Below are 16555 nucleotides of genomic sequence, written 5' to 3'. Positions count from 1 at the left end.
ACACAAAGTCTCAGGCAGTCTCTCTATGTGTAATTTCAGACAAATTAAGATATTTTAAATGCATCAATTTTCCGACATCTTCTGGAATTTCTCTAATCAAATTTGGGTCAGGACGAAAAAGCAAGAACGATTGCCTTATAACTAATGCTCTTAAACACGCCAATTTACTAAATAACTCAGGAAGGATGCTACTTTCAAGAGACGAATTGGAAGGACTTTCATCATCAATTAGGAGGGTACGCAATCTATTAAGTCCATGAATGGACATAGGAAATGAAGCGCCTCCTTTAAACTTTAACCCTAAGGGACGGACTTTCCCACCATAAGAGTTTATGATTGATTCTTTGGTACCATTAATTTCTAGCCACAAACATTCTTTGCTACTTACAAATTGAGCAAAATCATGTACTATGTCATGCATCTTGCAACTCATAATATCATCATCATTATTTTTCTCAAACTCTTGAAAGAAAGAGCGTGCTGCTAAAATGTTGAAACACTCTTCCCCAGTCATCTCCATCTCTTCATTTTCTTCTGCATTAAGGTAACCTTGAGCCATCCATAGTGAAATTAGCTCCTCTTTATACATATTGTAGTCTTTCGGAAAGACAACACAAAATGAAAAATATCGTTTTACCATAGAATTGGACGACAAATCATTATAACTCAACAATAAAGGAGTCAAAAGACCTTTCCCAATCTCTTCTGCCTTCCACATTTCACTATCAAAAATTATTTGCCAGTCGTTTAGTGCACTTTTAGAACGCAAGAGATTCCCTATTACCTTTGCAGCAAGAGGCAGGCCTTTGCACTTGCCTGCAATTTTTCGCCCGATTGGTTCTAATCTTTCACAATCCTCGAAAGAGTGACCGAAAAATGCTAATCGCTTGAACAACGACTAGCAATCCTCTTCAGTCAATTGCTCAATGAAGATAATATTTGTTGATCCCATCATACGTGCAACTAACTCATTACGTGTAGTAACCAAAATTTTAATTCCGTGGAGACCATGATTTAAACAAAGGAAGAATGGTGCCCATTTCTGAATTTATTTTTATACTGCAAAAGGATCAAATTACTCACAAAGTTATTTTAGCTTTCATGATATAAACAAATAATCATCATTTAATTTCAATAGAAAGAAGTATTCTGGGTAGAATATTGAATTCTTTAGTAGGGACTTCTTACTCTATTAGGTTAATAATGCATCGATTGTCAAGTCATTAATTTTAGATTTTAAACTTTATATTCAAACTTTGTAAGATCATCATTTCTCCTTTTTTATTTAAAAAAAAAAAATTAACTTCTTGCATGATCTAATTGGTCTCGTTTCCTCTCAACAACGTTTTCTTTAAAACACACTTTTAAAGCCAATCTCTTCATCTCTCTGAAAACTTTTCCTCCCCAAACTCCTCATCTCTTCCTCACCAAATCTTTGGAGGCAAAAATCTTTCTTGCCTTCTCCAGTGGATGTTTCCCATGTTTGTAAAGTTAGAGGGTGTGAATCAATTTTTACGGTAAATCTATTTTGGTACTAGCTGGAAAGCATAAATATGGTGGTGGAGATTATTTCGAAAGAGCCATGGAACCCCAAATGGAGCTTGAATTGTATGCGCACTGCGAATGGAAGTTTTTCTTCTAGTGTGCACGTGTTTCTTCCTATTCTTCAATAAAATTTATGGGTCAATTCAATTGATTACTATAATAGATCTGTGTAACTAAAACAGATCTCTGTATTTTGATCTTTGTAATGTGAACCAGTGGTGTATTGCAAGTAGTTGTATTGTTGTTATTTGTTTAATGAAATATTAATATTTTCCTATAAAAAAAAAAAAACTTAAAATTTTAGCTTTAAATCAAACAAAATGAAGGAAAAAGAGAAAACCAACAATGCACTTTAATAAGAAAAAGAATCTTTCACATAATATATAACTGAAAGTTTGAATAACCAAAGTTAAAACTTAATTAAAAAAAAAAAGGGAGCAAAAAGGGAATAACAAGAAGAGCTTGTTAAAGAAAGAAGCTGAGAGAGTCAGTGGGTTGGTGAATGATGATATTGTTGTTGCTGTTGTTACTATTATTTATGTCGTAAAAGCATATGCAGAGAGAGGCAGAGCAACCCAATAATCCTGTATACTTCGTGTTTATCCATTAAATGTAATTGTGATGGTTCGATTGAGCGAATAAAATCGCATGGTTAATATTAGTTGGTTTTATGCTGGAGGCCTGGAGTTGATCCAACATAGCCAAAGCCTTATTTACATCCTAACAAATGGTGGGAATTGGACTTAGACTTGTTTCTACAAACATTGAGTGTTTGGCTGCTGCAAAATTTCATAACTTAATTTTAGTTGATGTGGCACGTGTCCTATCACATAAATGCAGATAATAATTATTAATACATTAACAAAATGAAAATTATTAGTTTACAAATTACAAATCTGAATTTTTTGTTTGTGAGAGGGAATTCAAACGGGAGAGACTAAACAAATGTGGTGACAAACGAAAATACGAAGTCTATGCAACTGAAAACATCTCTATCAATTGCAATGAACCGATCAAAACCATTTATAATTAACCAAAATCAAATTAAAAAAAAAAATCACAACTACTATTTGTTTTTATCACCCCTACTTTTTCTTAGCATAGCTCTTGGAATAAAAATTAACAAAAAGTGCCAAAAGGGAAGCATTAAACCCAAAATCCCTGCGCAACCAAATCCCGTAAAATGATAATACAGACTGCTTCGTCTGTAGCAGTCTGTGTTATCATTGGTTATTGATAATACATTGGTTATTGATATTTTGAGGTTTAATCTTAAAAAATAATAACAACAAAAGAATAAAATTTTATCAAGATTTAACGAAATAAGTTGTAGCTTAATAATTGGTAAATGAGGAATGTCAACCAAATATCGTCAAAATAAATAATAAATTGTCGAGTTGAGATAATTTATTTGAATAATTTTTTTTTTGTCTATCATTGTAAATTTAAATAGGGACAAACTTGTGGGGTGCCAATATTACCACTCTTAATACTATACATAACATTCTAAAAAAAGAAATTAGAGCGGTGATATTTAACTCCCTCAATTTCTTTCGATAACCCCTTTTTCTCAATTAACTATATCCTTTTTTTTTCTGAAATATCCTTTTTTTGCATTGGTCACAAGTGCAATAGGAAACAAAGACTGCTTCGTCTGCAGCCAAAGGTAGGACATTACGACGACGGTTGCATGGTGGTAGACGTGGAGGAACCTGAGGCGCTGGATGGAGTTTGACAAAACGATCAAAAGGGTGTCTAGGAATTCGAGTATTTTGGAAAAGGTAGAAGATGTAAGCGTAGAAGAAGAGGGGGCCGGAGGGAGAAATGGTGGGGGAACAGAGGGTGTAACGGAGGTGGGGTGAGTGGAGGATGATGGAGAGGGTGCAACCAACAGCCATGATGAGGTAGAGGAGGAGGAGGGTGAGGTTATGGACGGCTGTGATGGGCTTGAGGACGTGGGGTCCAATGAGAGGTGATGATGATGGTGATGTTGACGTTAATGTGTGGTAGAGGATGGATGTGAGGGAGAGGTAAGTGAGGATGGAGAGAATGAGGAAATGTGGGGAGGAAGCTGGGGTTTGGTTTTCAGTCCATGTGAAGTTGAGGATTTCTGGGTGGTTTACAAGCCAATGTTGGAGAGTTGAGGTGATTGAATTTGAAGCCATGGCTGGTGTTTTTTTTTTTTTTTTGTGGGGGGCAGTTTAGAAAGTTAGGGATGATATGAGGGTATTTTGGGCATATACTGATGTCTTAGCTTAATTTTTGGAAAAGAAAATAATAATAAACTCTTTTTTCACATGAATTTAAAACTCCGAGTGTGTTTCAAAGAATTGTTTTTCTTTTTCTATTTTTGGATTTTGAATCATAATTTTTCAATTTATTAATGGGCTCTTCAATTACAAAATATGGTAAGAGGGGATGGGGTGTAGTGTCTAGGCATCTGTGACAACGGCACTTCCGGAATATTGTTTTTCTTTTTTTTTGGCTATTTCTGCTCAATCAAACTTGTGGATTGCATGCACTCAACGTGGAATGGACGCAATGGATTTGCTGGGATCACCCAAGCCGAAGAAGCATGAACCTGGGACCAATTTGTTGACAAAAATTTAGGCATAAAATATACAAATCGAAGTCGAGTAAGATTTAAGTAAAATTGGGGAATGTCTTCTACGGTGAAGTACATCGAGAAAGGACTTCTACAATCGGGCTAGAAAGTACAACTAAAATCTGGTAAGAGTTTCGTAGAGCATAATTTTTAGGGTCCAACGTTAAGAGTATTTTGTAAACATTTATAATTATTACTTAAATTGATCTAATCTCATACTCTAATATAAAAAAAATCTAAAATATCTCTAATAATTTTATCAAAATTATTATTTAACAATCATATTTACTACATAATATCAACGTTTATACTATAATTAGAGCTAATACTAAACAAGAACTCGAGTACGATCAAGTAATTAAAAGTTATGGCTTTTTGGCATTACAAGATGATTCAAACTTAAACTAGCGATCAAAAGTCTATCAAAGAAATCACAAAGACGCTCTGTTTGACAAATCCGCAGTAGAATTTGCACAATTTAATTGGGTTACAGAGAGTGAATAAGATTCCAAAGCAACAGGCAATTATTGTTATTAAGAAAACAATTCATCGCTAGAACAAAATTAACTTTTCTAACTTACTAGAATTTAACTGGAGAAAAATTGGAATATACGACGTTGTATCACATATAGTATTTAGACATCAAGAAAAGAATCCCTCTATCAGGAACTACACTTGCCAGGAAACACGGTGAATACCACCACCTCCCTACTAGTTCTTAGACGTCTCAAAAGAGTTTGATGACGACTTCCGTGTTGCATCTCTTCGACAGGCAGCAAAATTGGGCTATTGACTACATTAACTCCAAGAAATTCACAGGGCGCTAATTAAATACCCTTTTAACAGTATCTTTTTATTCTTCTCCAATCTAACAGTTATTTGGGAAATCTAAATGACAGTCATGCATCAAAGGCGTCAAAGTTTGGCTACAAAGCAGCCTGGAAAAGGCTTTACCCTCTGAATGAGAGCATGAATTCGAAAAATATGATGAATGAAGAAACAAAGGCATAATACCACAAGAAGTAAAACTTTTCCCCAGAGCTCTGTTTCTGTTTGTGCTAAAGCCAATGGAAACCGATGGAAATGAATTTCTACGAATTAGACATATCAGCCAAAACAGGTAATCTGTACAAGCAAAGTAAAAGAGAGTTACAAAAAAATTTAAATTGATATGATAATTAAAATTTCAGTCACCATATAATTAATAGAAAACTTTGCATACAATGATTTATTGCATATTAAGATTGTATAGCTAAATTTTAATTGCTATACAAAATATAATATTAGCATTGGGAGACCGCACCAAAACGTACCTAATTGAATGTGCCTTTTCACAGCCATTGTACAAGCTTTGAAGCATTACCACAAATGCTTTTTCAAACCCGTGAACATGATGCACCCGAGAGATGCAAGATATGAAATTGTTACTACAGCCAGCATTGAAACATTTGTTAAGAAAGGAAGTTCATGAAAATACGCCTCAACAATCATTAGATACTCGTCTTCAGGAATCAATTCATCTGTAATAACAATTTTCAAAAAGCATCAACTGCTTTAAGCTCTTCAACATCACAGAGATCTTCAATTAAGATAGAGCAGATCCGGCCATCACTATTCCTTCAACTGCTCTTTTGCTTTAGAGAACGCTTCCATTACACAATGCGTGTAAGGCATTCTTATTCAAGGTCCACTAATCAAACCTTGCCCAATAACAACAGAGGTAGTAGTTCCTTCGCCAGCCTAATCCTTGGTCTCAGGAATGTCCTCAACAGGGTACTCGAAATCAACCTAAAAATTAAGAATGAGTTGGAAAACTGTTTATGACCCTAAAGAACTTGAAAATCAGAAAAGATTAAGAATGAGTGACTAAACATTTTGATCACAACTAAACATACAAACCTTGAAAATCTAATTTTGAAGTACTCTTGAATGAATGAGCAATTGCGGGAGCTGGTGACAACTAAGTTTAATGCAAAGTCTCTTACAAATCCTTAAAGATGATACTTTACATACCACGATAACCTGATAACACAGAGGAACACCATGAACATTAAAGTGTATTCTGACAATGCAAATTTGTGGAAATTATCAGCTGTGGTTACCTGGACAATATTGCCAACACCAAGCTCCTTCCTCAATTGAAACATATGATCAGCCCACAAATGCTTTGCTTTATAGCTTTTGAGAGCCTGAAATTGTTTTCACAACAACAGTGAAAATTAGGTGAAAAAATTGATAATATTAGCACAATTCAATATGTTTATATAGGATAAATGATTCCAAGAATGAAACAGGATAGAAATGATGAACTTAGCACCTTAACATCATGCAATAATAATCATCATGTCTTTCAGGCAGCTATCCATCCTCAATTGAAACAGAGCAGACCCGGCCATCACTTCCTTCTTCAAAGTCCAGCAACCAAACGTTGCACAATAACCACAGCGATAATCCTTGGTTACCCCAATGTTCTCCATAGAGTCTTCAATGTCAACGTAAAAATGAAATAAAAATGCAATGCAGGTGGACATGAAAATTCTATAAACTAAATAAAATAAAAAATGCAATGCTTGAGCTTGAGCTTGCTTTAATCATCATAATAATCGAATTTGGATATATCTTTACTTCTCTGTGGTTCAATCATTCACTTCTCTGTTCTTGTTTATTCACAACAAGATATCAATAGAAGAAGATGGAAATGAAATTCTATTAAAATAAAGCAAGGGAATTACCAGCAGAACATTTTAGCAATCCTTTGGCTAAACTTTTCATTTTCATCGTCTTGCTCTCCTGCCTGCATCATTAGAACCAAATTAGCTTGGACCTGCGAATTGCTAGTGTAGTTCTGACAATTCCTCGAATCCCTGGTGAAATGAAAAATAAAACAAAGTGGGCTAATGTACTACCAAAAACAATTACACAATTACTTTAAAGAATTAATGTCAAATAAATTATATATAAAAAAATACGATTATCATTATACAAGATAAAATTGATAATTTAATTTTCAACATTACTGCAAATGTATCACAGAGATTTTGTCTCTCAGGAAGTTACACATAACAAATTTTCGTACATATAAAAATAAATTACATTGGGATTTTCTATGATGTGGTATGAAATTTTACAAAAGAGCACATATTTTTAAAAGTAAATACAGAAATTTCAACAGACTACACTTTTTTTTTTTTTTTCATTTGATCTTTAGAAAACAAGTTTAACAGATTTAATAACTAGGAAGTTTTACATATTTATACCATGATTAATTCTATATAGAATTTTAATTCAAAATGTAATTATTTTTATTAATTTCATTGCAAGCAACAACGAAGTAAATAAGAGGAGGAGGAGAAATTACCACTAATTTTTAGTTGAAATCAGAGGAGGCCACGTGATGTGAGGAATGTGAGATATCTTATGCCAGTCTTCTCCTTTCCCCTCTCTATAACGGTTTTCCAAAAGGGGACATCCCCAAATTGTCAATTTCTGCAGTGTCGTCGTCCGAAGAAGGTAATCCGGCAGCACCAATTTGGGGCAATACCCAATTCGTAAGGAAGAAAGACGTTGTAGGCAACACCCAATTATCTAAACAGTTCTTCTAGAAGATCACAATAACAAATTCTCAGTTCCTGCAGTGCTGTTGCTTGAAGAAGGTAATCCGGCAGCGCCTTTAATTTGTTGCAAGAACGAACTTCCAAGGAAGAAAGACGGGGCATGATGGAGATGTTTCCCTTTCTTGTAATCCTGTAATTCCACTCTTCCAGTTCATCCAAATAACTAATTTCGAGTTATTTCAACTTGGGGAAGGCAGTAACCGATGATGAAGATGAAGATGAAGATGGGTCATCCTCACTGCTTTCTTCTATTCCCAAAAACTCATTACCCACTGTTTTTACACTTTTCAAGTTGTCAATTGTGAGTCTTTCCAGAGGTAGTTTTCCCAAAGGAGGCAACCATTTGGGAAAAATGTTGCCTCCGTAGAATACAATCACTAATTCCTCTACATTCAAAGGCGGTTGTAAGGCTTCAAGAAGTTGTTTATCTTTCTCATTCTTCCTCCTTCCTTCTTCGCCTTCCCCATCTACGACTCTACCAAACTCAAGATGCAAACAAAGGGGGTTTTTCTTATTGTAAAGTTGTGACCTCTCAGCCTCATCTAAATGTGACACATTACACAGACCTTCTATACTACATTCACGAAGGAGTTGAAGATTTTTCAGAGATTCAAGCCTACACGTGCTGCCGCCATCAACACCTCCACCCACAACAAACTTTTCTAATGTTCGAAGGCTGGTTAATTTGGAAATCCCTATTGGCATGTACTTCAACGAATCAGTTTCGCCATTCAGTAAACTCCTCATGTTCATTAACTTCCCAATCCCCGCTGGCAATTCTCTAAGATTTCGGCACCGCCTAATATCTAGCTTTTGTAAATTATATAATTCACACAAAGTCTCAGGCAGTCTCTCTATGCGTAATTTAGACAAATTAAGATATTTTAAATGTATCAATTTTCCGACATTTTCTGGAATTTATCTAATCAAATTTGTGTTAGGACCAAAAAGTGGGGGCGGTTGCCTTATAACTAATGCCCTTAAACACGCCAATTTACTAAATAACTCCCGAAGGATGCTACTATTAAGAGATGGATTGGAAGGACTTTCATCATCAAGTCCACGAATGGACATAGGAAATGAAGCGCCCCCTTGAAAAATTAACCCTAAGTGACGGACTTTGTCACCAAAAGAGTTTATGACTGATTCTTTGGTACCATTAATTTCTAGCCACAAACATTCTTTTCTACTTACAAATTGGGCAAAATCATGTAATATGTCATGCATCTTGCAACTCATAACATTAGCATCATAATCTTTCACAAACTCTTGAAAGAAAGAGCGTGTTGCTAAAATGTTGAAATACTCTTCTCCAATCATCTCCATTTCTTCGTCTTCATCTGCATTAAGGTAACCTTGAGCCATCCATAGATTAATCAATTCCCTTTTATTCATATTGCAGTCTTTTGGAAAGACAACACAATATGAGAAGCACCGTTTTACCATAGAATTGGAGGGCAAATCGTTATAACTCAACAACAAAGGAGCCAAAATACCTTGCCCAATCTCTTCTACTTTCCACATTTCACTATCTAAAATTCTTTGCCACTCTTTTACTGTACTTTTAGAGCGCAAGAGATTCTTTATTACCTTTGCAGCAAGAGGCAGGCCTTTGCACTTACATGCAATTTTTCGCCCGATTGGTTCTTATTTTACACAATCCTCAAAGGACCTATGTAGAAATGCTATCTGCTTAAATAGTAACCAACATTCCCCTTCACCCAACTCCTTGACAGGGATAATAGCTATTGATCCCAACTGTAGTGCAACTGACCTATCACGTGTGGTAATTAGAATTTTACTTTCATGGTGGCCATTCTTTAGACAAGAAAAGAATGGGTCCCATTTTTTGTAATCTCCATCCCACACATCATCTAAAACAAGAAAAAATTTCTTCCCCGTAATTTATTCCTGAATCTGTTTCATAAGAGATTTGAATTCGCTTAAATCAGAAGCTGGCACGCCTAGACCTTCAATGATTGCTTTGGCGACCCTAATCTCCTCAAAAGTGTCTGATACACACACCCATATAACTTTTTCAAAATTTCTTTTCACCTCATCATTATTATAGGCTAGTTGTGCAAGAGTGGTTTTACCTATACCCCCTAACCCAACTAGTGAGATGACATGAAGGCCTTTTTGTTGTTCACTACTTTCACACAACAACTTGCTTAAGAGCTCATTTTTCTCATCAACTCTACCGCAAACCTCTCCCTCATCAATCAAGGAGGTGGTTCGCACTCGCTCTGGTTTCTTGACATTGTTACTCACATTCTCAACAAATTTAAACCTATCTTTTTGAGAGGCAATATCATCTAGCTTTCCATTGATTTCCCTAATCTTGACGGCAATGTCATGACGAAGACAGAGTTGTTTGAAACTACCAAAGCAGTTTGATACAGCACAAAAGAAGGAGCGTACCTTCTTCTTATGAGGAGCAAGAGCAAGAGCATTGTCATCATCAACGCCCTCAATCTGCAATTTGAGCCTTGCAGTGGTCCACTCCTCCAACACGTCTTCCATGTCGTAAGATGCGTCTTTGAGCTGATCCAGCCAAAAAGTAACAGCTTTGTCGTGCTGCATTTGCCTTTTCTGTGCATCTTCCAGCACAGCTCGAATGGCTCGAAGATTACTGGTAAGCTTTTTCACTTCTTGTCGGACACCAGTAACAAGCCTCACCTGTTGTTTCAGTTCATCAGTTGCAACTGAGCTCAGCTGCTCCAGGAGAGAGGAAACGATCGCATCAACCATTCTGACAAAGAAGACGAGAATTCTGAAGAGTTATTAGATGTGCTTTTGTTGCGAAGATATGAAAGAAAAGGAGTTATTGCATTCTTTTATACTGCATAATAATCGTAGAATGTTTAATTTCCCTGATTCTACACCACTAGTTGTGATGCGTAATTATAAACATTCTCAAGTTATGTATGAAATAGCACAAATTTGGATTTAGTAATGATTTTATGATTTTTAAATTTTTACTTTTTCATAATCTTTTACTATAAGATTCAGATTTAATTACTAATTTAAAAAATGAGCACAAAAATAATATCAAGCATTAACTCTAATTCACAAAGGAATAAATAACGAAAAGAAAAAAGATTGGAAAAATCATTTATGCGGAGGAGTCCCCACACTCCGCCTGGGGGGATTTGGCATTGGATGAAAAAAGTTATGCTTATCCCCACCCACACGTTAGTAATTGTAGTAGCATCTTTAATTTCCATGATTCTACTCCACGGACGAACACATTTTTTGTACTAACATCTTTAAATTCCCACACGTTAGGAATTTGGCACATAATCTCAAACTCGTCGCATCTTTAACGTATGAGGTTGATGAATATATTCTTTTCTCATGTCAATTTAAAACTCCGAGTGTGTTTCCAACAATTGCTTTTCTTTTTCTATTTTTGGGTTTTTGAATCATAATTTTTCAATTCAATAATGGCCTCTTCAATTATAAAATATGGTAGAAGGGGATGGGGTGTAGTGTCTGGGCCTCCGCGACAACGGCATCTTTGGACGTGGGTTTCATCATTTCTCCTTTTTTATTTAAAAAAAAAAATTACTTCTTCAATGATCTAATTGGTCTTGTGTCAAAAGAAACAAAAAAAATAATAATAATAATAACTAAAATAAAATAAATAAATCATATTCTTTATCTTAATTGCTTTCATTTGTGATTGGCATGTACTCATGCATTGTGTTTTTGTATATTTTATTGATATGTTTCCTTAAGGGATAAACTAATTATGTAGCAAAATTTTATTAGAGCTAGGAATATTTATGTGTTCTAATACTTTGAACATCTTACTATACACTTGTCTATCAAATTTTAACATTAATTTTTCCTACTCATTAAAATATCAAAATAGTCATTGATAAACATCTTTCATTATTATTTTTTTGATATATTGATATATTACAATTAAAATTCTATTCCAAAATAGTCATTAACTAGACATCTTTTATTAATGTTCATTTTTTTTTATACACTCATATATTACAATTAGAATTCTATCAAGACTATCCTTGATAATTCTAACATAGTACAACCAAAAATTTCTACCCTTGCAAGATACTAGAGAGATATTTATTCTACTCTTATTAATCGAGAGATAATTTTACCTCTACCTAATTTAATTGGGAGGAAAATCGAGAGAGATATCTATTATGTCCTTATTAATTGAGAAATAATTTTATCCTTACCCAATTTAATTGGGAAGAAAATCGAATTCCAACAATAACTAGGACTCAAACCCATGCACTTAAGCTAACTTTAAGTGCTTCGACGCATGGTTATAATGTTCTTTATTTAAATCCTAATAAGAGGTGGGACTTGAACTTGTGCCTACAAACATTGAGTGCTCAGGGCTGCAAAATTTCACAACTTAATTTTAGTTGAACATCAAATTCAGTAAAAGAAAATTTGACTATGAAGTTTCTGGAACAATCACAGATGCTTATTGATTAAAGCTGAAATCATACATTATGAGCGTACTAGTCACTATTTATAGTTACACTCAAAACTGATTACAGAAACAGAGCTCAAAGCTGCAATATTAACAAACTAATTAGCCTTCCAATCATAACAAGCCAGCTGGACAATTCGTTACAACTTATTCAGTGCAAATAACAACCCAATCCAGCTCAGCAACTTAGTTACAAAACATCAGTCAACTCAGCACCTTCAGCACGTCACCAGCCAGCTCAGCAGCTTCAGCTTATACTCTTAACATTCCCCCTCTAGCTCACCCTAGTGAAGTCAGGGTGAGCTTGTCTCTCAGATAATGAAAAGGGTGATAAGCTAAAGCTTTAGTAAGGATATCAGCTGAGTTATGAGAACTTGGAACATAACTAACTTGGAAGCTTTTATTAGAGTTAAATTTAAGTTCTTGGAACATAAATAACCTTTTCTCACAAGAAATGAACATCAAGTTCTATGTATTTAGTTCGGGACTGGCATTTAGGATTACTTGCTAAGGCAGCTGCACTTTGGTTATCACACCAAATCAAGAGAAATGCCAATTTCAGCCAACAAGGACTTGACTGTTTCTGTATGAACATCAAATTCAGTAAAAAAGTTGTTATCTAATGACAAAAGAATTTGTCTAAAATTCCAATTGAACGCATATTAAGTATTTAATACCAAGTAAAATCTGAGATCAAAGGAAATTCTAATATAACATCTAATAGCTAAGTAGAAAATAAATATATTTAATGAGGGTATTTGTGAGAAGAAAACTGATTTTCTATTCAGATATTTTATCATTTAGATAAAAATAAAAAAAATTTACTTTTTCTATTCAGATAAAAATGTCTTACAATAAAACTCCACATAAATTTTTCAATTTAGGTATAGCGTATGGATCCGATCCATTTCTTGTCTATATGGTGGACAACTTTTATTATCAGGTAGACAAAAGCAAAAGCCATTATCTCACTAATTCATTTGGTCATTCGAAACTCCAAGATCCAATTCAAAGAGTGCGACTCAAATAATGGTAATTAGTAATTTATTACATCTGCAGTTAGATATTTTGTTTGAGAAACAAGAATAAAATCAGTTCCATAATGATTTTAATTACAATAAATATCATACTATGGTCTATGGACACGCCTCATGCATATTACAAAGAAAATACGTGAAATATAATTAAGGGATAAAGCTTTCGACAACCATTTATAAAATTGCTTTTGGAAAATTGTTCAGATGAAATGAAATTATATGAAATTACTAAGAATTTAATCTGCCTCTGAAGGAGGATTAATTTTAGATGATTTTTCTATTTATAGCTATTATGTAGTCGTTAGAAATTTCAAAATTTGAGAATTTTGCTTGTAGCTACAGGTTGCAGTCATTTTGATTTGGAGACTTATTGATAATTAAAGCTAATGTTGCAAGTAAAAAACAAAATGAAAAATAATTAAAAAATAAAAATCAAAGAGTTAGGCCCAAACTGTATTAAACTTTTAATAAAGTCTATTTGTAATTTTGTCATTATGGAAAATAATTAATAAAAAGTCAAACAACCAGTTTACTTTGGCTTTTTTCACAGAATATAATGTCTGAAATTTATATATCATGTATTCTAGGGCCAAATCAGTCTTTTTGCACATAACTTTTAATATTTCATTAAGAAACCGCAAAGATTATTTCAAAGCCTTTAGGGTCATGGCCTCCTTCGGAAGTGGCAAATTCGGGTTCGGATCAACCCGATCAAGTTTCAATTTGATGGGGTTGGAATATTTGGATTGGATCATATTGAATTAAAAATTCAGGTTGAGTTTGGATCTGATCGGGTTATAATTATACGCGGGTCATGTCAAGTTTGGATTAAAATTAGATTTGGGTCAATTAGGCTGAATTCGGATAATGTTCGGATTAGGGGTAAATTTTGAGCTTGTTTATTTTTATTTTTATTTTTTCAAATTACTTTAGTCATTGAAGATTGTTTTAATGTAATTATCTCATTTTAGTTCGTTTTTACCAATTTTCAACAAAAAATGAAAGTAATAATTACTGCTATGAAATTAAATGAATAAAAATTAAAATAAACTACTATTATCGAATCGAATCGAATCTCCATCTCTTTACCCTCTTCTGCATTAAGGTAACCTTGAGCCACTGATAGTGTAATTAGTTCGTCTTTATACATATTGTAGTCTTTTAAAAAGCCTCACTTGTTCACTTCATCAGCAACAAAGGAGTTCAGCAGCTCTAGGAGAGGGGAAGCGAATCAAGCGATCAAAGAAAAGGAGAAATAATTTGATGAGTTGTTAAGTGTGCTTTTGTTGCGAAAATACCGAAAGAAAAGGAGCTGTCGCATTCTTTTTATACTGCATGAAAAATATTTACTCTTATCCTCTTGTATATAATAGTTTAAATCTCCAAAAATTTTCTTTATTTGAGTTTTAAAAAAATTATGTGAATTTATTGTAATTATTTCTTGGGAGTGGGGGTGGATTTACAAAAATTGCAGGGTGAAAATATCACTACCCTTTTTGTTTATTAATTATTATAAAATGCACATCTATCATATGAACACATGTTTTATTTGAAATTTACCTCCTACTTAGAATAACAATCTTTAATTTATTTCTAAAAGATGTGAAACATCAATTTAACTTGTTTATATTAAGAAGACAAAATGTATCTTTTGAACAAATATAAGGACAAATTGAGGTTTTTACCCTTTAAGAAGTAAATTAAAGTTTGTTATTCTAGTTTGGCATTAAAAAGAAGCTAACCTCTGTAATATATATCAGGTAGACCAAGGTGACTTCGCCGTGAATTATTGTAATCAATTTCTCTTGTTCTTTTATCTAATTAGAAAAGAAAATTAAGGGGAGCATTGTCTATCGAATTGATGTACATGTATTTGGGACTTCTTACTCTATTAGCTTAAATAAAATACGTACGGATGATTTATATATAACCATTAAATATGTTAAGACTTTTTGTTATTTTTTGAGTCCTAAAATTAGTATGAGAGAAATTAACATTTTTTGAATTTATTTGTATACCGTAAATTAAAGAATGAAATTATTTACAAAATTATTTTAACTTTCATTATTTAAACAAGCAATCATCATTGATTTCAATACAAAGAAGTATTTCGGGTAGAACCGATTTCTTTACCAAGATACGATGTACATGTATTTGGGACTTCTTACTCTATTAGCTTAAATAACTACGTAACAAATATGACATGATCTAATTGGTCTTGTTATTGAAATGTACAAATGCATTCTATTTTTGTATATTTTATTGATATGTTTCTCTTGAGGTTGAGGATAATATTCACTATGTGGCAAAATTTTATTAAAACTAAGATTATTTATGTTCTAATACTTTGAACATCTTAATATACACTCATCTATAAAATTTTAACACTAATTTTTGGATAAATTATATTTTAACCCCTTATGAGATTGACATATTTTAATTTACTCAAAAATAAAAAATAAAAACTTCAATTTACTCTCTAAAATCTGTTAAATTTAACTATCAACCAATATTGATACAAAATAAAAAAAATATTGACTCACTAAAATACGATAATACCCCTGTTAATTATAGAATAACTTATGTTACTGATATATTTATGTTGGAAAGATATATCACTTATATCCGTACTATTTCTAAAATATAACTAATTCAAACTTTATGTGTGTCATTAATGAAAATCATCCTCTAATCTATTTTTTAGAAAATAAAACAAAACCTCAATAATAATATTTCATAAAACAAGCATATTTTATGTTAGCCCAACCAAAAACCATCTAAAAACCTCCTTCTACACATAGATACAAAGAAAATCTTACCCTTAAGATTCTCGAATTTAAACAAAAATTTTAAATTTTGAAATAAAAATCGGAAAATTTATAAAAAAAGTAAAATATTTTTTCCCTCTCTTCTACTTTCTTCATCTTCTTCGTTCTATTCCCTGTTCATCTTCTTCTTCGTTCATTTTTTTTTTCTCTTTCACACACTTACAACTCCATAGCCACCGTTAATTCCAAATCAGCCCAGCAAAACCCATGTCCATTGCCCGGCAACACCCATGGCCTCGCACTGCCATGTCCAACAAAACCCATGGATACGCTAGCAAAAGCATGGCAGCTGGGTACGGGCATTCCAAGCAAGCCCATGGCTGTACCCGGCCAATCCAAGCAAGCCCATGGCCATCAGCGACCATTCCAAGTAAGCCCATAGACATGCCAAGTGTACATTGATCCAAGGAAATGGTTGTTAATAATTTTAATGATTAGACTGGTTTTGGGGT

The 16555-nt window shown here is 33.4% G+C and overlaps 1 pseudogene; it reads right to left on the bottom strand.

The window, feature by feature from the left end:
• Window positions 1-3115: 3115 nt before the first annotated feature.
• On the bottom strand, window positions 3116-3710 carry LOC112097912 (annotated as a pseudogene).
• Window positions 3711-16555: the final 12845 nt, after the last annotated feature.

This window comes from Citrus clementina, unplaced genomic scaffold (assembly GCF_000493195.1).
Source record: "Citrus clementina cultivar Clemenules unplaced genomic scaffold, Citrus_clementina_v1.0 scaffold_5, whole genome shotgun sequence".
In the NCBI taxonomy this organism is placed as follows: domain Eukaryota; kingdom Viridiplantae; phylum Streptophyta; class Magnoliopsida; order Sapindales; family Rutaceae; genus Citrus; species Citrus x clementina.
The sequence above is the reverse complement of the archived record's forward strand: the minus strand, read 5'-3'. Positions and strand labels throughout refer to the sequence as shown.